The sequence below is a fragment of the Cupressus sempervirens genome, chromosome 2 (assembly GCF_028749045.1).
Source record: "Cupressus sempervirens isolate cs-2001-9-10 chromosome 2, ASM2874904v1, whole genome shotgun sequence".
In the NCBI taxonomy this organism is placed as follows: domain Eukaryota; kingdom Viridiplantae; phylum Streptophyta; class Pinopsida; order Cupressales; family Cupressaceae; genus Cupressus; species Cupressus sempervirens.
This window is the reverse complement of record NC_143119.1, coordinates 124,631,931-124,658,255: the sequence shown is the minus strand read 5'-3', so window position 1 is coordinate 124,658,255 and position 26,325 is coordinate 124,631,931. Positions and strand designations below refer to the sequence as shown.

Here is a 26,325-nt window from a genome sequence, read left to right as displayed (position 1 = left end):
TCAGCCTGTGCCATAGCTTCCAATAGAAATCCCTAGAACAATTCCTAAAAGGAATCCTACGCTTTGATACCACTTGTTGGAAGTATTGAAGTTCTAAGGAGGGGATGAATTAGAACTTACTACTTTTAATTAAACAAGTTACAAATTTCAACTTTAACATTTCATAAACTAAAGGCATTTAATTTTTTCTCAAAATAATAATCATTCACCATGCAAGAATAAGAAAACATGAACTCACAAAGATAGAGACATGAATTTTGTGCCGAGTGGGAAACCCTCAAAAATCCTTAAGGATTCATCATAGGGAGAAAAACCACTCCATGAACTTGTAATTTTTATTGAGCTTCAATTCTTTACAATTGGCAACAACAACTACTCAGGGATTCAACTTTGTTTGTCTCTTTGTCAATTGTATTACAATGTTACATACACATATAACTGCATGTAATACACAATACACCTATACATGTAGATAAGTTTATAATCAACCTTTCAGATCATTTTTACACAATTTCAAAATATTTTGTGCCTCTGCTTTTACATCACTGTATCACACACCTCCATCAAGTTTTACAACAATCTCTTTAAATAGAGATGTAATTCGTATAGAAAGAATCAATTTTTAGAACAAACTAAACTTTTTAGGGCTATTTCTAGTATGCCCTCATGATATATATGTGGTTCAAAACAACCTTTTAACAGTTAGACCATTGAACCAACATATGCCTTTTAAACAACAAAACAAACTAGCATATGCCTTTTAAACAACAAAATGAAATAGTAGTTCTTCAATTTTTAGAAGCCTCTTTTGAAAACAATGCTATTAGGGTTCGTAAATGAAACCCCTTTTTAGTTTTCGCAAAAAAAATTTCATATCTTCAAAACAAAATCTTTGCTTTGAAACAAAAATTCAATTTATTGTGAAACATTCTAGTCTTTTATTTCCCATTTTCTTCCTTTAAAAAAAATTATTTTGACTAATTTTACATGAGAACAATCATACCTACAAATGAATATTTACCAATTTTTTGCTTTGCCCCCATCTTTTCTCTATTTCTAATGAAACCCTTTACCTCTATTCATTGTTAAAACCTCCTTGCTTTATTTTTGCCTCAGTCATCCATGCATGCATAAAGAGATCAAATAAATGAGCATCTATACAAGGAATAAGAGAAGAAATTTATCAATGTGTTTGATACTTTACCATTTAACATTTCATCCTCACATAGTAAATAAATCCTTTCCATAATTCATTTTCACAAAGCAATGAAAAAATTCCTTTCATTTTTGTAGAGCTATTTTACAAGAAGACTTTCAAACAAAACAAATGCCCACAACCAAAAGTAATTTTAAGAGTTCCTTCAAATCTGCCATACAAAGATGACATCTGGCGAGCTTCTTTTGAAGCATATTTACTTGTTGCATGCATTGTTAGACCTTATTAATGCCACATACAGCCTATGCCTGGGTTGTTTTAAGAAATATTTACAATGCCATTGTTTTTTCATTTACCTTTTCTTTTTAATGCCGCAATGTTACACCTATGCCATGTAAACCATTTCAAACTTGCCACCTTTATTGCTTAAAAGAATTTGCCACCTTGCGATCAGTATGGTCAACAACTCCTACTTCTAAGAAAAAAGTAATAGTTCAAAGGAACTTGTCTTTTACAAAAATTAATGTTCTAGTTTAAGTGTATATTGCTTCAAAATATTAATACATTAATAAATTATTTTAATCTAAAAATATTATTTAAAATTTAATTTTATATTTATCATAATATATCAAAGATGATTTGGTATAATATTTTGAAATACATTCTAATAGTTGAAGAGTATTAAAAATCTTAGCATTGTAAAGATGCTAAGTATTGAAAATAAATTGTAATTCTAAATAATTAAAATAGGCTTGACAGTGGATGCGGGCTATCCTCCCAACAAAATGTGACAAAATGCATTCTTAAGTCAAAATTTTCAATTAATTTTTTCTTCAGCTTAAATGCAACAATTTTTTTCAAATTTTGTGATGATTTTTGCTATTTATCATAGAAATCAATATGAATTCGTTTTGACTTTTTTTTTTGTAAAAGTCCATTATGTTTTCGTAATTTCAAAAAAATATAAATATAAATTTTGTCTCAAGAATAACTGCGTCCTGAAGATTCTAGACCTATTAATTAGACACTCTTGAACTCAAACTAGAACATTCTCATTCATATGTTTATTTTTATTTATTGTTTTGCAAGCTTTTAATCGCTCAAATGAAGTCTCAAACACAAAAAAAAAATAAAAAAAGATATGAATATCAAAATTAAAAACCTTAAACCTTTCATTATTGATCTACAACCTCTAAAATAGCTTGTAGCATATAATGCTTTGTTAATGTAACCTGAAATCTCCAATAAACTAGAGAAAACTTTAACTAATAATGTATGTTAAGTGTGTGAACGGTAGCAACTAAATAGTGAATCCCGCAATGAAACCTATGCATTACTTCTGAACAAAGACAACACGTCAACCAAGACAACACTCCATGCCAACTAAAACAACTCAGCACACAGACGCATTTTATTTATTGAAAGAAACAGAATATCTATGTTCTGGAAAGCAGAAACCATGTCGATTTCAAGCAGTGTAAGTAAAGTTAATTTTTTTTTTAATAAGACAAAACACATCTTTTATATTCTGAAATAGAAGAATAAGTTACATTAGAATATAAACCATTATCAGATCAAGGGAATAGGTGTAAATCCACTCAACAGATCTGTTACAATCCATAGAATAGAAATAGTCTTCAAATTTGTGAAGCAGACATTAAGATCCAAAATACTAGGATTCAAAGCACAAGTTCAAAACAATACGAAAGAGAACAGTTTGGAAGATAATGCCCGTGGCTAAATAGCCGAAGAAATGCACCTGATGTGACTGTTTTGTTTGATTTAATTAATTTAAAACTCCCAGAACCGTGCTTCTGTAATTTCTAAACTAATTAATAAATCAAGAAAAACGAACGAGGTACGGATTCAGCGCGTCATCCGAGACAAGAATCCTTGCGATCGCAGACACATGAATCGAAAGAAACAGAAACCATTTGGATTTCAAGCAGCGGAAGTGAAGTTAAAAGATGAAGTTGGAGCACGTGGTGTTCACCCCGAGCAAGGTGGAAGAAAATCCAAGTCAAGAATCGGCCAAGTCGAATTGCAACAGATTGTCTTGCATCTGGTGCCCTCCGATCATTATAGTAGAGGTACGCCACTACTCCGCTTCAACGAATGCCAGACACAAAACTCCCTCGCTCACCCGCACCAACGAATTTGCCTCCGTAATTCTTCAGATCGTCTTGCTGTTGTGCAACACGAGGTCTATGGGCGGTACACCCGGCCCAACTCTGGTGGACTTGACGGTGCTCGCATCAAAGCTGGCTTCAAATGGTTTCCAAGCAGCCACGCGGGAGATGCTCATCGCCTCCGCTTCCTTCACGAAAGCCCAGAGAATGGCTGTATACACAGATCTGTCAACAGTTGTGTACTTAAACACGGTGGTGAGTTCCGTGCCGCCCATGCCCTGGCTGTCGACCTTCAATTTGGTGGAGTTGAGAGCGACATTCTTTCCACCCACTCGGATGCCTCTAACAGAGATAAAATACGGGCTTTGATAAGTGGCGTGTCTTTTGATGAGAGGAGTGTAAGTAAGGCGCTGAGAGACGTCTGTGTTCCCCGGAAGAAAGTGGTAGGGCACCTTGCCAAACAAGAGGGCGCCTGGTGCACTGCCGAAAGGGAGACAGATGGCGAAGGTGTGAGGGAAAGAGAAGGCGGCGGACAAGAGAGAGGGCAGAGCGAGTGGAGCATGGCCGAGCCCCGCCATACCAACGACACGTCGGGGAAGAACTCCGCAGAGCATCTCGACTGGAGCGCAGATGAAGGTGAATCGGGCAGTGTGATCGAGGAAGAGATGGCCAGCACATCTTGCGCCGTCTGGCCATACTGTCCAACCTATTGCGATGCTGTTGAAAGGGGACGCGGTGCATGTGCGGTTATAGCACGAGCCCCCAGCAGCCGAGCAAAGAGCAGAGGGACACCCGATTGGTCGTAAGGTGGAGGAGTTATAAGCGCCGCCTTCACATTGAATCCAAACCTGATCTCCTCCCAGATCTACCGTCAAAAGTTTCTTCTGCAGTGGCGTCCCTTGCTCGAATTCAGTCACATATTGCAGAGTTTTTGACTCCCGAGTGACCTTCAACTCAAGCCCATTTGGCCGTTTACTAGATGTCGTTGCTCCATCTGAGAGTGAAGCACAGATTAGAAGAGACAAGAAGAAGAACAAATGGACGGAAGCTGTAAACTACGCAGCTGACATGTTGTTGCTCGCTTAAGAAAATCTTACAAGTGATGAGAAGAAGAAATGGATACGAATGTGAAGCAACATGGATTGGGCTTGGTATAAATAGGATTATATTTAGCAGGGACATATTCTAGGATTAAGGTTTCGTCGTCGAGCTTTCATTTGTTTATTTCATCTCTCATGTTTCGGATTAGCACGCCCACGTTTGGAACGTTTGGACTTTTCAATGTTACAAATAAGGGTAGAATTGTATTTAATTACTACTCTAAATTAGATAATATAGCGATAAATTTAATTAGATATCTAAGTCTAGGTAAAATTCTTAATATAATCTAAGGATATCTAATAAATAAATATTTTGTTTCAAATAATTACAAAATTTTAAATTCTTTTTCATACAATCTTCAACTTTGGAGAACTCAAACTATTATATTTTTTCCAAATTTTTAATTGAGTTTCAAATGACTCTTATTAGTACTTGCCCATAGGCTAACTATGGATTCTTAACATTAACAAGTTATTAAATGATAATTCATTTTATTTGTTTTTTTCATATAAATATTATATTTTAAAAAGTTATATGACAATTTTTTAACTTTTCCATTTTTACATATTAATTTTCTATGTTTTAATTGGTTGAATTTATATGCAGAAGTTGGGAGATATGATTTTTTATAGAGTATAATTCTAAGCCTTGTTTATCACCACTATTTTCTTTATCTTTATATTTGAATTTTTTTTAAACAATTACAAATAATTTTCATATTAAAATACAAGACACTTTTATATATATTACAACATTATAAAATAATTGTACAATATAAAAATATTTAATAATCAATTAGATGTGCTATATTAGAAGAATCAAATAATTTTTAATAACATTAAAGAATGTCATTTAAATTTTAAAGTTTTTTAATGTTTATAATTTAAAAAATTTGAATCTTATTTTAAAAACATAATTAAATTAATATTTACACTTCACAAATTAAGCTACCATTTTGAACTCACTAATTTAATTTGTATAGAAATTATTAACATATTACTTTTTAATATTGATTAAAATAATTTAACTCAAAATTATAATAAAATTTTCAAATATTTTAAATTTTTTTTTTCTTATACATAAATTAAATTTAAATTATATTGTTACTTTACTAAAGACAAGTACTTAGCCACTATGTGACGCTTATTTGAAACTTACTTTCACTAATATGAATGATAATAAATATTAGATTTCTCTACAAACTAGACTTCAAATAGTTCTTATTTGAATATTACTTTCACCTATATGAAATTAAACATCAATTTTATTTGAATAAAAAAGAAAAAAATTATATTCTAGAATGCAACAAATTTGTATTTCTTAAAGAAACAATTTCAAAAGTGGCGCTCTCCATAACCACTTAAAATTATAATAAAACTTAAAGATTTTTTTTAAAATTATCTAATGAAAAAAATGTTGAAATATTACATAAAGCAAATTAGAATTTGGGAATGGGATCGATAGATATTTTTGCGGGATGCTTGGAAGAGCCTATAAGATTGTTCTCCCAAGCTTATTCTACCTAGATATGTACAAAACACTATTAAGTGAAAATAAATTATTAATAATAATTTTCTTTAAAGTTTAAGTCAGTTCAAATCAAATCCCACATAAGCTCTACATCTAAAATCAATAGTTACGACCATTAATACTCTTATTTGTAGTGTTGTACATCTGTGATTAATCATCTTCAATAGCTGTAAAGCTTTGCAAGACTGGTTCAGAGCCACAAGAGCACATACAACTTAATAGTGAAGATATAATGGACACAATTAATGAAGTGATTGATAATATTTCACAAATGGTGTAGGGCACAATAAAAATAATAACAATTGTTGATATCACTAAGAAAGATCTAGATGATTATGTGAACATGAATCAAGATGTTATGGAGGGAAATGAGAGAGTAGATGAAGAGAATCCTATAACCAAATCAACAACAACACAATTGTTAAAGGATGCACCTATTTTACAACAAGTATGAGTGATAACCAAATAATATGATAACCGAACATAGTTATGATTGAGCATGTATATGACTGAGGGACATCATATTTGCTGAGAAGACTAGTTAGTGTTTACTGAGCATTACAAGATGGATATTAAAGTTTGTAAATGTACACAATTATATGTGTTTGAATCCTACTGAGCTAAGAAAAAGTTTATGAAGATTGAGAAGATGTTGAGGTGAGATGTATTGGGATTGATGTATGATCTTCTAGATCCCAATGCAAAAATGTTAACCAATGAAAATAAGTAAATGAATATTGGTAAGGGAGAATGAATATGAATCATTGATTTGATTGTCTAAGTATTCTAGAAAGATCTAAACCCCAATTAGGTCACATATTGATGAAACTACAAGATTTATTTAGAAGGACATATCAAAAATAAATTATAAGTTGTTAATATGATGTCTATTTAAAGATCTAGCTAAGTTATACTAGAACATAGATAGAGAATGAACTAGGTCAAATCAATCGCAAGAAAGTGATGCAACAATACATAGCATAAAGGATATAAACAAGCATGAAGTAGATGGATACTTATATAACAATAAACATCACCAACAAATTGATTGAAAAATATTTGCATTGACTAACTCCTAGCACAAGCATTTGCATAGAGAACTTCAAGATAAACAAAAAATTAGATTTTGAAAGAGGGGATGCCGAATACTGCTTATAGCTCACTTCAGAAACTTAGATTTAGAAAATTACTACTGTATGCAAGCAAAAAAAGCTTACACCGGACACAAAAATCTTGAAGCTAATATAGTCACCAAATACATATCTAATTGGAAGCCTGTGCATTCTTATCACATCCCATCAGCAAACAACATAACAGTTGTAGCTATAAATCAAATATGGAGAGCTCCCTTCCGATACCACAACTGTAAGATATAGATTTCAAAATTAAAATTATTTTCCTACAAATGTTGTACAATCTCAACTAATTCCATTGATTAACAGCTTACTCATTATCATATCTTGGAATCTTCCAAAACCATAGCTATTCGTACAAAAATCTACAAGATATCTACGCATCATCTACAAAACCAACACCACTGCTACTACTACTAAAAAATGTAATTTTTAGTGGTCCAAGAGGCTTAACAATACTAAAATCAAGCCAATCCACATTTATCAATCTACTCAATGATCAATGCACAAAAATAGCACTGCAAAATCTGGCAGAAACAAAGTTGCAAGTAATAAATTATATAACACACACACACACACATTGTAGGCTAATATGTACAAGACTCAAGAAATTACAAATACATTTACTGATTTCTCCTATTCACTTTTAGGTTATAGGAACACTACAAACAAATAATGTCCACCAAACACCATACCAACCACTATGCACAATATGTTAACAAACAGTCTCATTATCCCCAAGCACAAGCACAGGAGAGATTCATTGCACCAACTGTGGCAAAACCACAACATTCAATTTCCAATCTTATCTAAAATATGTCATTGAAATAGAGGATAACATTCTTGACTATTGCCTATATGGAAATCTATTTGAGGAAAACTTCCTAGAGCTTACCAAAATCCACTTCAACTAGTACACAATAAAAATGTCTACAGTCATCTACATAATGTGAAAGTTCAACATACATGGCACATTCACACTAGCAATGGACAATACAATTCTCTCAATCACCATAGAAACCACCATGGTAAGTGAACATTCCACTCATTTTTAGTTTGCATACTTTCTTTTCCTTATTTTTAGATTGCTAACCTTCTCATCTTTTCGTATTGTAGGAAAAATATGGTCCATGGACTTAACAACAACATACACAACTATATCAAACAAATTTTTCTTTAGCCAGTCAAATTTCAGCTTCATCAACAGTCCATGTTCTGATCCTTTTAGCTACATAGTATCAACATTTAGCTTCTTTTGTTATCATGAAAAATGAACAACAAACAACTGCATTTTGTATAACTCTACAGTAATATATGAACAATTCTACTGAATAGAGCTTCTTTTGTTATCACAAAAACCGAACAACAAACAACTATATTTTGTCTTACTTTAGAAAGCAATACATCAACAGTTCTACTGAATACAACTTCTTTTGTTATCATGAAAAATGAATAAAAATGAACTATATTTTGTATCACTTTAAAGTAGTTTAAGATTTTTTGTATGATAGTTGATGCTTTAGTTTTTATTCTAACAAAGATATTGTGTAGCACATTTATCGAGTATTGACTCTTTTAGTAATTATACAGATGTTAGCATAGAACCTTGCATGGAATCTTTTCATTCAAACACATTTCAATTTTTTTTTATCTGGTTCATTTAAACCTATGGCTTTTTTGATGTATTAATTAGTGACTTATCTATTGTTCTATTGTGAATCAATGCTTTTTAAAAAATTGAACAGTCATTTCTCGAAATTTCTATTGTTGTCCATTTTTGGAATGTTCTATTGTTTGATTTCAATGCCAGATAAACACTCTATCTACATTGAGCACTTAATCAACATAAATAAAAGACCTTTGTCCTACTGGTAAGCTTGCATCTATAGTATCAGAATCACTCTTTTCATGTATTTCATTCCATTTTGTATAATCTTATTGTTTAGCTTTTTGTTTCAAGTTATTTTGGTTTCCATCTACAAATTAGTAATCCTAGTTAACAATACTTGTGCAAATCCAAGATAATACAAGAGCAAAAACATGTTAGCCAAAATAAAAAATTTAATTCATCCTCAACTCCAGTAGTGAAGAAATCCATGGAACCTTATATTTTTTAATGCAAAATATTCCAAGTATTGAACATTCATCTTTTTCAGTACCCAAAAATGAATAGTTTTAGTATTTGCTTGCCTGAAAATGTTAAAGGCAATTTGTAATGTTTGGTCAATGCTGGATTTTTTTAAAGAAAATATGGGGACTTCTAAAAATTGCTGAGTTTTATTTGATGAAGCATATATTTCTTTTTCCTCTTTTCTTTTAGGATGGAATTGTGAAGTATCTACAAATTTGTCTATAATATGTAATTGTTTGGATTATACAATATAAGTTTCACATATATCCTTTAAGGTAATATGAGAATGAGATATTTGGGCTTAATGAATCCAATTTCTACCTGAGTCTTTTGTTTTCCCTCTTCATTAAATAATAATGGTTAGATTGGTGTTTTTGGGGCTAAAACAAATAATGAAGAAGGTGAGAACATACATAGGAATGAAAGTTGTATGGTTGTTGCTAGAGAAATCAAAAATAAATTTGACTCTAATCACATTTGAATTTGCTAATATGATTTCAAATGAGCCAGTAAATAATAAATAATAGTTTTCAAATTTGGTCCCAAAATAGTTAAGAAAATGTGTGAAATTTGTTAGAATCCATCAATCTTCAGTAACTATATGACATTACCTGTGACTGCCTATAGAAACTCCTAATGGCAGGGCTCTTAACTCTGTAGAATTTTTTCTTTCATCTTGTCTAATCCTTTTGGAATCCAACAACAATTTTACAATAATTGAAATGTGGTTTATTTTTATCCTCCATTATCAATTTGGTAAGGTTTGATTCAAACAATTTCATTTAGGTTTTAAGGTGGATCTAAACTACTTTATTCCATTTTCTTATCTTTCTTACATTAGATTGTATATAAAAAATTATTAATTTTTTTAAATAATAGATCATATACAATTTTAATCATTCATTATCAATGTTCAGTTTTTAGTATCAATTCTCATATAAATTTTGGTACAAAATAAATATAGAATCTTGTTAGCTTTATTTATATAACTTTTTAATTTATTAGCCATAAGAATTGTGTCTATCATCATTTTTTTAATATTTCTCATGGGCGGGAATATTGGCACAATGAAATTATAAAAGAATTCAAGTATATGTTTTTTATACAACAAATCCTTGCAATATTCTTTTATAGAAGAAACACCAGGTCCTCCACCATGCTTGAAATGAAAAAACTTTTTACAGGCACTTGAAATTTTCATATTAAGCCTATTTAAAGGTTCTCTTTCTAAACTAGTTTGCTATTCCAAAACTTCTTCCAAAATGAAAAGTGTGATTTGATTCTCCATCTTAAAAACATCAACCTAAAATGAGAAGAATAGAGGATTCTCCCTTTCTAGATGAAAAACAACTTTCATGTTCTGAAAATAATGGTTTAACTATTGAATTCTAAGGCTTTCATATTGGTTGTAATAACCAATAAATTCCAAAATGAACACAGCGGGTGAGGAAATGGAGTTGCCTACTATAGTTTAACATCAAAATTGAGTTCATTAGTTTGTGTTTCCTTTTATGTTTTCCAATAGTTTCTTTGACAAAACCCTCCAATGTCAAACTATTAACATGTATACATTTTCTGCCATAGAAACAAAATTTGGAGAAAAATTATAAATAGACAATATATTAGGTGCTTTCCAACTATTTCTTTGACAAAACCCTCCAATGTCCAACTATTAACATTTATGCATTTCCTGCCATAGAAACAAAAGTTGAGGAAAAATCATAAATAGACAAAAGTTGCAGCAATCCACCAAACATTGGAGTGGCCTACTTACAACCTTAACTTTTCCCTATCGTCTATTCTCAGTGACTCATACATGATTGCCTCTTCCATTTTATTTCAAATCTGAAACTTCATCATAATTGTACTTATAACATGATCATTATAATTCAATTCTATTGATGTATTTTTTTCCATCCAAAATCTGATATATTCCTTTTATTCCATACTTTATTATCATTTGAAGCATATTCAACCGACCAAAATCTAATTTCAAGAATCTTTAGTCCCCTATTCCAGTTTAACATTAATAGTAATTACTAGATTCTCAACTCTTAGAGCTTTGAGATTACCAATAATTGTTATATTTTCACTTGCACTACTTTAATTATTATTGCCTAATATTGTGCATATAACAATGCAAATTTATATGCACATATAATTATTCTATTCATTTAGTTATGCTATAGAAATACCTTACATTTGAATATAATGACATAATTTTACTAATTTATTTTGTTTGTCTTTTTAGTGTGTGCTTGTCCACTCTGATAGTCTTGTCAACATCAGACTCCTTGCAACCAAACATTATCATAGCTCAATTGAACAGGTGAGCAATGCATTTTCATGCCTACAAAATTCAATTTAAGAAAATAGAAATTATGTAAATTGTGTACACATATTTTCTATGTCATCTACAATTGCTATCATTACATGTTTAAAAATTAAAAATCTGTTCACAAAGTTCATATCAGTTGCCCTAAATAAGAGTTAAATTTTCTTTGCTCTCAATTGTAGTAACATCTTTATTAAACAAGAATAAATTGGCAATGGCAACAACAAATGATATTAACATGCAATAATTTCATGTAGTTAACCAAAGAAGTCATACTAACTCTCAGCTAGTTATATCGAAAAAAAATACTCACAACAAACAATATGTGATCTTAGGACATGATAAAAAAATTTGACATATGGATATTGTACCTTGTAGAAGCTCAACAGCTAAAATAAGGTCTTCTGCCACTACAAACATAACAAGAAAATACTCAATGAAAAGATTGAAGGATATAATATGTGATAGGCAAAAGCAAACACCCAAGGACAATATCACTAGTGAAAGAGGAAAACATATGGCACTAGCAAGTGAGTTGAATATGCAACAACACCATGTAGTTGACACAAATATAGACCCTGTGTGTAGGTTAATGACACTAAAATTAGGATCAAGGTCTTCTACCACTACAAACATAATAAGAAAATGGTCAATGAAAAGATTGAAGGATACAATATGTGATAGGCAAAATCAAGGACCCAAGGACAATGCCACTAGTCAAAGAGGAGAACATATGGCACTAGCAAGTGAGTTGAATATGCAAAAACACCATGTAGTTGACACAAAAACATACTTTGTGTGTGAGTCAATGACACTAAAATCAGGTACTAAAAAGAACACTAAAACAATACCATCCAATTCTACAAAATAAAGGACTCAATATTCACTACGATGCTTCAAGAAAAGAATATGCAATAGCAAAAACCAACAAGAACCCAAGAACAAGGCCATCTTACACATATAGACACATAGAAGACAACAATTTTCTAAGAACATAAATTAGACATTGATAAGAAGATATTTGACAACAATAAATGACACCCCAACATATGTATGTACCCTTTGTAAAACTTTACATTTCTAAATGAATATACAAAATACAGACAACACATGTATTGATGTTTTTTCCTTATTATTTGGTACAAGTACGGAAAAGAAACTACAATTTGGGAAATTAATTTGCAAACAGTGCCTAAAATTCATACTGATAAGAAAAATGTCTTCTCTAGTTGTGCCTTGGAACATTAGATGTAACCCACAAATAGAAATAGTACAATTGTTAACATCATTAGAAGAAATACGTGTGTTTCTATGTATAGCTTTTACACAAGTCAAATAATTAGGATTCAAAAGATCACAATTTGGCTTAAGATGAACAATCATCAATGTACTTGTAGACATTAACAAAGTACAACATGCATTGCCTAGAGAAATAAATGACAACAAAACTATTGCAGTTAAACTAAAATAGAAATTAGAATACAAAAATGCATATGCACAAGGAAATGTAAGACCATCTTGCATCATGAAGGCATTGACAAGTTTATTAAAAACTCTATTGTATGAAAGTGAAAATGTTTGCATAAACCAAGATTGGGAAGCTTTGCTTCAGATTCAAAAACACATGATACAAAAGAACATTGATACAAATATAGAAACAAACATTGATATGTTAGAGACTGATGATGAGCCAATCAATGAATCATTGGTTTATTAGTTTAATGATGCATAATCAATTAAGAATTTTGACTCAAGGATTATTGAAATTGCACCTTCTGAAGGCATGAAGCCTTTGGGCATTTTTCAAGACACACATTCAAAAGAAATGAACTTTCCAACATTATTCTATGGATTTCCATATCCAACTGACATTACAAATACCCTATTATACCAAAAAATTGTAAAATGGGAGCTCATGCATTAGGACAATGACATATAACCAATATTTTTTTCAAAGCTATTAAGTTCATTATTAAGCAAATATCATTGCTAGCATAGGTTTGTATAAGAAAAGTTGAATTTAGAGGGAAAAAACTATTTGCCAAAGATGTTTGCGGGCCTAGCAATATGGAGAAAAATTATGTTCACCACTAGGATTTACAATATTAAAAAGTATATGCACATCATCAGACTACTTGGAAAATAGTCGAAAGAACATATTCTCAATGATTGGACAGCTAGGCCCACCAACTTTCTTTGTAACATTAACTAGTGCTAAACATTTATGACAGCCACTATGAAAAGCATTAGAAGCAATATCTAAAAAAAAACAACACAAAAAATTTGAAACAATAGAAGAAAAAAATTTAGACTTAAGCATTAGGCAAAATCCAGTTCTTTGCAGTCATTACTTTTTCCATTGAGTAAATGTATTTCACAAATTGATGACGAGAAACAAAACACTTTTTGACAAAGTAATTGACTACTCCTTTGTCACAGAATTCTAAAATAGAGAAAATGAACATGTGTATTTTTTATTATGGGTACAAAATGCACCAATCTACAGTAGTTACAATAATGAAGACATTGAAAACTTTGTAGAAAAGTACATCTCATGTGACTTGGTACTCCTTGACTAAACATTGGCCACTGTACAAAGACATCACCACACAAGAATCTACAAAAAATAGAGGACCTCCAACTATCAATTTGGATTTTCATTTCCCTTGATTAAAAGAACAACAATTCTAGAGCCATTAGACAATGCAAATACAACGATGAAAGAAAAAATAAAAGCATTCTTTGCAAAACTAAAAAATGAGCGCTATATAAATGAGACCACATTTTTAGATTTCTTGAATAGAATCAACATGAATGAAGAAGATTATGTTGCAATGCTACAATTTACATTAATGAGAAGAACCATACTACTAAAGAGAGATCCAAAAGACATTTGGATAGATGCATTCACAAAGCAAGTGTCATCTTTATAGTATGAAAACACAGACACACAGTTCATTCTAGATGCATATGCTATAACATCATACTGTTGCTCATATATGAAAAAACAACATAGGAGCATGTCTCTAGTATTCTCATAGATACAAAAGCAATCTACACATGTCTATAATGAAAAAATACAATACATAAGAAAACTAGGAAATACTTTGCTCCAGTATTAGCAAATGTCTATTCGCCAAGCTATGCACATTGCCCTGTCATTGCCATTACATAAATGTTTAATAAGAACTATCTTCATCAACATTGCACTTTTAAAATGTCAAGTCTTCATGCTAAAAAGCTCCAAGTTTTTGGCAAAAAAACATGACAATTCTAAAAACATCATGTGTGCATCTGTAATAGACAAATACATACAATGACAAGACACATTTGAAAAATTATCATTGGTTGAGTACACTGCATACTACTACAAAGGCCCAAAAAACATACAAAAGAAATATAAACCATATATCATATGCTACGTGAAATAAAATCCACATATTGACCATGAAAACTATTGCAGAGAAAAAGTCATGCTTTATGTACCATTCAGGCATAATGAAAATACATCTCTTGCTGGCCACAACTCTTAGCATATAGTGTACAATACATATAAAATGCAAATTATTGATATAGAAATAAAGTTCAGTGCTCAAGTTGATGATGAATGGGGAAACATACATGAAGTTGCAATAGACCAAAATATTAATAACTACCCAATATTTCAATATAAAGTTGGACATACCACAACAGGCATGGAACAAGACCATTATGACATTCTTGTTGATGTTATGTATATTATGAAAATGAAACAAATAGACTTGAACACAACTCCACCATTCAAAGAAAAAAATCATCCATTCTTGCTTAAAATTGAAGAGTACTATAAACTACAATGACAATTAAACAAAGAACAACAAGCCCTTGTGATTGATGTTCTCATGAAAAAGAAACTACAACCAAACAAGTCATTATACTTATTCTTGACAGGTGGAGTTGGAATAGGTAAAACATTTATAGCAAAGGTCTTGTATGAGTGACCTAGTAAAGCCCAAAGCTATTGTAGTAGCCTCAACTGGAAAAGAAGCATTCAATGTAGGTGGCACAACTGCTCACTCCATACTTCATCTACCCTATAGCTCTTCAAAAATGTTACCATTAGATTCAGACACACTTGACAATTTGAGCAAACACCTTGATCAACTATAACTTATTCTTATTGACAAGACCTCATTAATTGACTCCAAAATTCTATACAACATTGATAGAAGGCTTTGACAAATAAAACATACATAGATAAAATCATTTGGAAACATCAACATCATATTTTGTGGTGATTTCTACCAGGCGCAGCCAGTTTGCGATCAATGGATATTTGAACAACCTACAATTGACAATGACATAATCCCCTACACATTTTAGAGTGATAATGTTATATATTTTGAGCTACACACTATTGTTAGACAAACTAACAAGCAATTCATTTCAACATTGAACTGTGCAAGAACATCTGAACAAACTGATGCAAATACCTACTATTTGAACATAAATTGCTATAGGTTGCCACCAAACAATCCAAAGCTACCTCATTTGTTCTAATGAAATTCAGCTTTTGATGACCACAATAACAAAATGCTAGACTACTTACCTGGCAAACTATACACACTAGAAGCAATTGACAAAAATGATATATCCATTGACAACAACCATTACCACACTAAGAAAGCATCTTTATCAAGCAAAATCTTAGTAAAACTAGAAATGTTGATAGAGCTCATAGTAGGTAATCTAGACACACAATATGGTCTAGTAAATGGTGTTGATAATATATTTAAACTCTACATAACCCACTAAGAAGATGTTGCCTGGATCGAGTTCAACAATCCTATTATTGGAAAATCATGACACCAATATTTAGAGAGGTTCTACACAAATTCCATCCCACCTAATTGGACACTAATAACAAGAATTGTTGAAAAAGTAAACACAATCACAAAAATTGTCGCACGGCTATAGTTTTTCATCCACTTGGCTTGTGCAAGAACTATTCATAGAGCACAAGGATTAACAATGGATGCACTTGCCTTCAATCCTTCTGGAGTGTATCAACATGGACTTGTCTATACAGCTTTTTCACATGTACAAAATATTCAATCATTGTATTTGTTGCATAAACTACAATACCAAAACTTCAAAGTCTCTAAAAAAATCAAATCTGAAATGCAATGTCTACAAACATTAGCACAATGGAAAATTCAATACGCTCTACCTCTTCCAGCATTAGATGATATTACCATATGCTCATTGAACACTCGTAGCTTAATATCACATACCAAATATATCATCCATTACCATTCCCTAATCACTGCTACTATACTCTGCTTGCAAGAAACAAGAGCTAAGAACATTGAACATTTACCACTAATAAAGCATACATTCAACTGCTATAGTACAATAAACATTCATGGTATCTTAACTTGTTGTGCAAAAACAGACATATTGCAAAACATCTAGACATTTGCAACAAACCACTTAGAATTAATAAAAATAGACCTATGTCATTCCCACATAGCTACACATATCACAAATTTATATTCAACCCCAACAACACCAATTGATGACTTGTTAACATTCATAAAAATAACACTAATACACTTCTCACAGATTTAATACTCATACTTGTTGATGACTTTAATATTAACATCCTATAGTCAACAAATAAAACAACTCAACTTCTTGAATTTGTGCATCATCATAGCCTATATCTTGTTGTTGACAAGCCAAAAACATATACATGAAGCATGTTGGACCATTTCTAGATCTCTAACACTCATAATCACAATATCAACTCCATAGTACTAGATACATACTAGATAGACCATTTTGTAATAGCAATGCAATTTCGCCTTGACAAAACACAACAACAAAATATAGCACCATCTTCCATAAAAACAACTTAAACTCTCTCTATCATTAGTCACTCTTACACACAACTCATGAAAAACAATAAAAATACTACATCATATATACATCAAACAATTTTGCAAAAGATACCTCTAGATAACAATCCAATTTTCAGGTACTATAACTACTCACTTACACATCTTCCAATAAAAATATCTACAATATTACATTATTTCTCCTTCTAACAAATCTTTTCTCCTTATGTTCTTTGATGTAGATGATGGCCAACATACAGAGAAATGTTGAAGATAGCATGGCTCCTAAAAACATGCAAGATGCTCAACGCCAAAAGAGGTAAACCCTTACCAAATGATATCAATAAAAAAATTAGCTTCACTAGATAGAGTCCATTATGAATGAATTCACATACTAAAATAACATCCACACATGTAGATTGGAATCAGAAACAACCAACCCATCTAGCATTCTTGATATCTATGATCGACAATCAACAATAGTCTTCAAAGGCAACGTTCTCATTACATACATACCTTCTTGCAAGAATAACTCTACATCTGACTAGAAAATTGCACATGTAGACCTTATTGACAAAGATGGATACATGACCATAATAGCTAGCGTATCAAACAACTTAATTGGTAAGCTTCTGCACTCACTGCTCCCAGGTGCAAGAGTTCGCATAGAGAACTTTAGAATAACAAGAAAATCATAGTTTGAAAGAGGAGATGTAGAACAATGCTCACAATTAACATCAGAGACAAGAATCAACTAAAATTTTCAAAGAAAAGAAGCTAGCACTGGATACAATAGTTTCTCAACTCATTCATTCACTACAATCATATCCAATAGGTAGCCTTGGTGTACTTGTCAAATGGCAACAATAGTAACCAACATAGTTCGAGCTCCACATCCGAGATAGCCATCTTCCATCAAATACTGCTACTATAAGACAACTCGCCCATGTTCAAAAAACCAAACAATAATTTCCCAATACAATAATGCAGTCCACAAACTAACATACACTATCTCTCTCCTTGCAATTCATTGTTCCAAAAACACATGCATAGTCATTCAACAACCTACAAAAGATCTTTGGAGCACAACATGGGTCAACAAACCAACTCTTACTCCTTAAGAATATTGTCTATAGTGGTGCAATAAGTTTGTTGTTGTTTTTATGGATCTTCCTAAATTTTGTAGAACCTAAAATAAGTCATATCTGCACAAGAAGCTAGAGAAAAATTACAAATCTAGAAGAAAAACATAAAATTAGTAAGAAAATTTGAAGAAGAGAGAGGTTTTAAGATGAAGCCCCATGTTGTGTGCCAATGTATACATGGTGGAATCTCATATTCATGAGACCTTAGAGAAGAGTGCAAATAGATGTTGGAAATCTAATTGAAAAACTCATTGTTGAAGATCAAAGAGGAAGATTTTTGCAAAGAACGAAGTTTTTTGTTAAAAGAATGTTTTCAATCATTGTTTTTTCCTTGATGTCAAACCTACTATTTGTAGGAATGACATTTTCTTAGAAGATTTAAGTACTATCACTTAGTTGATTGATGAAGAGGATTTGATCAATAAGATGAAACAAGAGAACTTAAGGGAAAGGTTGAGTTATGATGTTGTAATGAATTGCAAGGATCAGTTAAGACAATGGTTAAATGATGTCCTAGCAACATATTCAAAGATATAAATTTTGTTGGAACCATGTTTTTCTTCCAAAAGCTGGATGTTTTGCATGGCTTGCACTTAAACACATAATTCTTACAAGTGATAGATTGACTAAGTTGAATATTGCTCCTCCATTTAAATGTGTCCTGTGTAATGAAGAATATGAATTAGTGGATCACTTGTTTTTCACCTGCTCGTTCATATATGATTGTTGGGTTTTTGTTTTCAGAAAACTTCATTATTATACTCCTCTTCAAAATAACCTTTGGGAGATTTTTCAATCTTGGTCGCTTCTTTTTTCGAAAGCTTTATTTGTAGGAATTTGGATATGTACTCTAGCTTTGGTTATTTGGGCTATTTGGTGGGAGAGGAACAAGAGGATATTTTGAAATAAGTTTGCAGAGGAAGAAATAGTGTTACAAGGCATTGAAAAGTCTATATCGGAAGTCACTAATGCAGGGCTTTTTAGATGCAAAATTAATCCTACAATCTCATTTTGGCATAGTTTCATCATTTGGGAGTGGAAATCTCTTCTTATTCCATGGGGGAGTGGAATTAGCAACAATCAGCATTCCAAGATAGATAGAGTAGTTGTACAATGGCTACCGCCTAAGTCGGGTATAGTGAAACTTAATTTTGATGGCATTTCAAGGGGAAATCTAGGTAAATCAGGTCTCGGGGCATGTGTTAGAGATAGTAAAGGTATAGTTTTGGCAATTTCATCCTCCTTGCTGCCAGATGGGACTAATAATTCAGCAGAAACACAAGCTCTCTTGGCAGGCCTAGTACTGCTTAAAATAGGTAATTTTCATAGAGTCCATATTGAAGGTGATTCTCAAATGGTTATTAATAGTTGCATCAAACGAAAATCCTATTCATGGCATTTGCAATATATCTTCAAGAAAATTTGGTACTTGATTGATCAATTTTCAAAAGTTACCATATCACATACCCTGCAAGAAGGAAATAAAGTGGCCGATTTCATATCTAATCTCGGCTGTGATGGTGTTGTTGTTAACACACATCAACCCAACTCATTTATTGAACAATTTGAATAATTACATTCATTAATTAAATCTAAAAGTTGTTTATCATGCTCATAAAATTCAGATGTAAAGCTTGACTTAGGACAAACTTCTCAATGGTATAGTTTTATGAGCCTCGATTTTGTCGAGATAATATCTATTGTAAATATCGACAAATATCTTTATGTAGATTTGTATATAAGCAATGATTCCAAGTTTTCTTTATGGTTCTTTCCTGGTCGAGCTCTTTGAACTAGTTTTATTAATAAATATATTCAGTGGCTAGCCCACTTTTTCCTAAAAGAAAAGAAAAAAGATATAGAGGTTAGTCACGCTTATAAACATTGGAGGAAGAAGTTGTAACAAGGTTGACTACAAAGCTTAAACTAAGTTCATTAGTGGGTGTTGAGCATGAGAGTTGAAGCTAAGAAAATTCTTAGTTGGAGCTGAGCAATAGGGAATTCTAGTGTGTATCAAGTGATCTTTAGGTTCCGAGTAAAGTTCAAGTGTCGAGCATCATAAAATATTAGTTGGTCCTGAGTGAACTTCAGGTGCCGAGCATCAGTAAAAACATAGAAGGTGTCGAGTAACACAGTATGTGTTGAGCACTAGTATTTCAATAGTGCCAAGCTGTTGCATTATTTTAAATAATGAAGATTCACCAAATCTGAGCCGACTTAGTAGTTACCTTGAATTTTGTGAACCCTTTGGAGGATAAGAATGATGAGTTGGTGGCACAAAATTCTATGTCATTTTTGAGCAAATTCAAAAGAATTATTCAAGAAGTTTCTAGAGGAAATAAAATATGGGTTAGATACAATGAATCTTACCTAATCTATATGAATTGAAATTAAAGAATGGAAGAATCAAGTGAAAAAGGAACTCCAAGACTTCTATTTAAGGAGTCATAAACCAAGAAGCACATGCTTTTGATGTCAATGCTACAAAAGTGCCAAATTGTCAAGTGGTTAGAAGGGTGTTAAGGAGGAAACAATTAGGAGAAGGAAGAGCATAGAGGCTCTGCTTCTATAAGTGGTCAAAAATCATGATTGCACTAGTACATTAAGCATGGAGACTCAAGGAGACTAAGCTTGAAAGGAGATCAAGCTATTAAGAGTTGCAAAATTGAATGCCAGACAATGAGAATAGCTAAAGAGTGATTTGAGATCTGCAAGTTAAGTTGTATGTTGTAATCAAGTCAAAATTCCTAATTGTTACTCTCTAGCAATTGTATCAGTTAGAATAGAAGGGAAAATTCTATGGACTTAGGTTTCCCTAACAACCATTTGTAAATCCTTTAACAGAGTGGCATTCCAAGTGAATGTTCTAAAGTCCTCTAACTAGGCTCACTTCTAATAGGGTGGTTAAATCCTCTAACAAGGTCACATTTAATAGTGTGTTGTAAGCCTTTAACAGGATAGGCCTTTCATAGGACATCACTTTAGAAGAGTGAGAATTGAGTAGCATGTTACTAATGGTTTTTCCCAAATTGGGTTTCCACGTAAATCATTATGTTGATCTTTTATGTGTTATGCTTGCATGTTGATTTATAGTAACTTGCTGATTAGAAAAGTTAATGCTTGGATGAATGAATAGTTGAATGGGCTCACTACACTTAGTGAAAAAGTTTGAATAGGACAATTGGACCCTGAATAACTGATTAACTCCCCCTTCAGTTATTCTAAAGCATTTTTAACAATTGGTATCAAAGCCATCTGCTGATTTAGTTTCAAGGTACTAGAAGTAAGAAGATCAAGATGTCTAAGAGAGAAGTTCCCAAGCTCAAAAAAGACAACTTTGTTGCATGGTAGAGTCTGATGAAATTACACCTTGGATCAATAGGTGACTATGCACAAACTTCAATTGGAATAGAACATGTAAATCTAGCTAGACCTCTTACTGTAGATGATTTGAGCAAAAGGAAGGAGCACAATCAGGCAATGCTGGAGATTGCCTCTACACTCAACTATGCAGAATATGATGACATCAAAAATTATGACACTGCATTCAAGATGTGGAAAGCCTTATCAGATATCTATGGAGGAAATCAGAATGTCTAGAGAGCAAAAAGAGAAAGCCTAAAAGGAAATTTTGATGACATGAAAATGGAGGAAGGAGAAAATGTTGCTTAATATGCTACTAGAGTAATAGAAGTGGTAAGTGCAATAAGATATCTAGGTGGTCAATTGGAAGAAGAAACTATCATCAACAAATATTTAAGAACTCTACTCCCTATTTATGCTATTAGAGTTTCAGCCATCCAAGAGCTAAGGTGTGTACAAGGAAACACACTAACCTTTGAAGGAATAGTGGGAAGACTTCCTACATTTGAGTTATCCAATTTTGATAACTACAGACCTCAGAACCTTAAATCTACTTTCAAGGCCAAGATGATAATAAAAAATATTGAGGAGGAGACAACAAGAAAGAAGAGAAGAAAAGGAAAGCATGCATCTAGTGATAACAACACAGATGAGGAAGATGTGAAATAGCTAGAAGCAATACTGGCTAGGAGATTCCATAGAGGCAAAGGTAAATTTAAAGTAAGCTCCCTATCATATGTTTCAATTACAATGAAGTAGGTCATATTGCTATAAAGTGTACATAGAAGAAGAACTACAAAGAAGGAAAGAAGTACAAGAATAAGAGAGAGGATGATAGAAAAGATTATAAGGAAAAAGGCAAAAGATACTACATTGTTGAAAAAGATTCTGATGATAATGATGATGAAGTAGTTTATGTAGCCATGAAGGATGAATCAAATAAAGATGAAGATGAAGATGAAACAATAAAATTGGTTACTTGTGTGAACAATAATGACAAATGGATCATAGACAGTGGATGCTCATATCACATGACAAGAGATAAAAGTAAGTTTATGACCTTTACTCAATATGATGGAAATAGTGTTAGATTTGATAATGATGCTCCATGTCAAATCAAATGAAAAGGTTCCATTAAACTTAGAGAGAAAATTTCATGGGATAATGCATACTATATTGAAGGATTGAACTGCAATTTATTGAATGTATCCTAGTTAGGCAATGTAGGTTGCAAAGTAGAATTTGGAAACAAAACTGCAAAGATCTATGCCACTGATGGAAATCTGATAGGAAAAGGTGAACAAATTAGAAGTAATCTATTTTACCTAGATATGGAAGATGCAACCTATCTTTTTGTTAGACTTGATGATGTGTGGTTGTGGCATAAAAGATTGTGTCATATTAACTTTGACAATCTGATTAGCATCAACAAGAAGGATAAAGTCAGAGGGTTGCCTAAATTGAAGAAACTTGAAAATACAATGTTCAAACAATGTCAACTAGGAAAGATGACTAAGTCTAGTTTCAAAATCAAAACATATACTTCCAAAGAAGTACAAGAGTTAGTTCATACAGACTTATATGGTCCAATAGAAGTGCAAAGGTACCTAGGAGATAGATACATAATGCTATTTGTAGATGACTATTCAAGAATGACAACCATTATGTTCTTGAAGCAAAAATATGATGAATTTCAAATATTTAAGTGGTATTTGGCCAAATTTGAAGAAACAAGAGAGAATCTAAAACGCCTAAGATTAGATAGAGGAGATGAGTTTACATCAAAGGAGTTTGAAATATTCTACAATGATAAAGGCATCAAAAGGTAAACATTAGCACTAAGAACTCCACCACAAAATGGTATTGCTAAAAGAAGTAATAGATCAGTGATTGATTGTGCTAGAACCTTGATGATAGAGAAAAATGTTGCACTAAAGTACTGGAGACAAGCTATAAGTATTTTTGTTTACACCCTGAATAGAGTCCAAGTTAAGAAAGGTACAAATGCAACACCTTTTGAACTATGGTATGGTCACTCACCTAATGTTAAATATTTCATAGTCTTTGGTTGTAAATGCTATATTCTTAAAGATATTAGAAATGACAAGTTTGATGCAAAAAGTGATGAAGACATATTCCTTAGATACTCCACTAGAAATAAGGCATATAAGTGTTTGAACACTAACACTAACAAAATTGTGTAGAGTAAAAATGTAAATTTTGATGAGTATGTAGAAGTTTAGGTTGATGGAACCAAGCAATCAAAGGATTATAAATCCTTTGTATACTTCTATAAAGGAATGATTGTTGAAGACAATGTTGCAAATCAAGTTGGGAATCAACAACAAATTTTAGTATCAGCCAAGTCATGGCTAGTGAATGCCAAGTTGCATTTAGAAGCCGAATTGTAGAATATAGAAAATGCACATTCTGATTCTAAAAATAGTATACACGAGAGAAATGATGAAGCACTAGATAAAGAAGAACAAAATGACTCTAAAGCTGAAGGATCAAGCATGGAAACAAGGTCAGAACCAAGGTTAGCCAAATATGTAAGAACACATCACCCTACTGATAAAATCATTGGTGACAAGGATGCCAAACCAATGATAAGGAATAGGCTAAAGAATGAATCATGTTTGTTGAGCAAGGTTGAGCCCAAAATAGTGAAAGATGCACTACAAGATGATGACTGGTATAAAACTATGGAAGAGGAGAAAGATCAGATTGAGAAGAACAAAAATTGGACCCTAGTTCCTAGACCAACTGATAAGAATTTAATTGGTACCAAATGGGTGTTTAGAAACAAACTTGATGAGAATGGTGAGATAACAAGAAACAAAGTTAGAGTAGTTTTTAAAGGCTATGCACAAGAAGAAGGACTAAATTATGGAGAAACATTTGACCCTATTGCAAGAGTGGAAGGAGTAAGAACACTACTTATATATGCTACTTACAAAGGTTTCAAAATCTACCAAATGGATGTCAAGTCTACTTTTCTGAATGGTATACTAGAAGAGGAAGTCTACATAGAACAACTAGAGGAATTTTTTGATGACAAGAACAAGGATATGGTGTGCAATCTACACAAAGCACTTTATGGATTAAAGAAAGAACCTAGAGCATGGTATGAGAGACTACACAACTATCTTGTGAAGATAGGATTTGAAAGAATAGATAACAACAAAAACTTGTATATCAAAGCTGAAAAAGGTAAAGACATTTTGATATCTGAAATCTTTGTTGATGATATAATATTTAGAGGAAAAGATGTTCTATGCAAAGATTTTACTGATAAAATGAAACATGAGTTTGAGATGTCAAAGTTTGGAGAAATCAAATTCTTTGTTGGATTACAAGTACATCAATTGAAGCATGGCATATTTGTGACCAAATCTAAATACATCAAGGAGATACTCAAGACATTTGGATTAGAAGATTCAAAACTAGTTAGCACACCAATGGCAATAGGACATAAGCTATCCAAAAATGATGAGTCTATTGAAGTGAATCAGACATTGTATAGATCAATGATTGGAAAGTTGCAGAATGTTGTACATAGTAGACCAAACATTGCATTAGCTATTGGAATAGTGGCAATATTTTCTACAAATTTAAGAAAAAATCACCTAATGGCAGTAAAGAGAATACTAAGGTACCTAAAAGGAACTGATGACTTTAGTCTGTATTACAAGAGGAGTGAAAAGTTTGAGCTAAGAGCCTACACTAATGTAAATTGGGGAGTTAACATTGATGACAGAAAAAGCACCAGTGGAGGAGCACTTTTCTTGAGAAAAAGATTGATTACATGGACTAGTAAAGAACAAATTTGTACCTCAGAGTCCACTGCAGAAGCTGAATATGTTGCAACTACTATAAATTGCAGCAATATTGTATGGATCAAAAATTTGCTACAATGTATGAAGGAAGAGGTAAATTAGCCTATGATACTTTATTGTGATAATACAAGTGCTATCAACATATCAAAGAACCCTATAATGCATGCTAAGACCAACCATATTGCAATCAAGTATCACTATGTAAAAGAATTGGTAGAAGATAAACAAGTGAAGATGGAATATGTTAGCTCAAAAGAACAAATTTCTGACATCTTCACAAAAGCACTACCTAAAGATGCTTTTGAGTATCTTAGAGGTAAGTTAGGGGTAATAACCCCAGCCAAGGCTATTTAAGAACAAGCAAAGACTGCCCTACATCAAATGAGTTGGTTTTTGAGATATTACACATTGATGTAGAGGATGTTTACTTTAGCATTCATGCCTAAAATAATTAAAGTGCCAAAGTTCCAAATCTGTCACAAGTAAGGTGACATAGGGAGAAATTGAAAGAACTTGCAAATGCTACACTTACTTATTAAGATGCTAATATGTCTTTGGAATTTTTTTTAAAGAGGGTGAAGTAG

General features: G+C 32.1%; 1 pseudogene; it reads right to left on the bottom strand.

Moving 5' to 3' along the window:
- Positions 1-3,116: 3,116 nt before the first annotated feature.
- LOC149571342 (putative aspartic proteinase GIP2) overlaps positions 3,117-26,325 on the bottom strand; it is a 46,819-nt pseudogene continuing 23,610 nt past the window's right edge.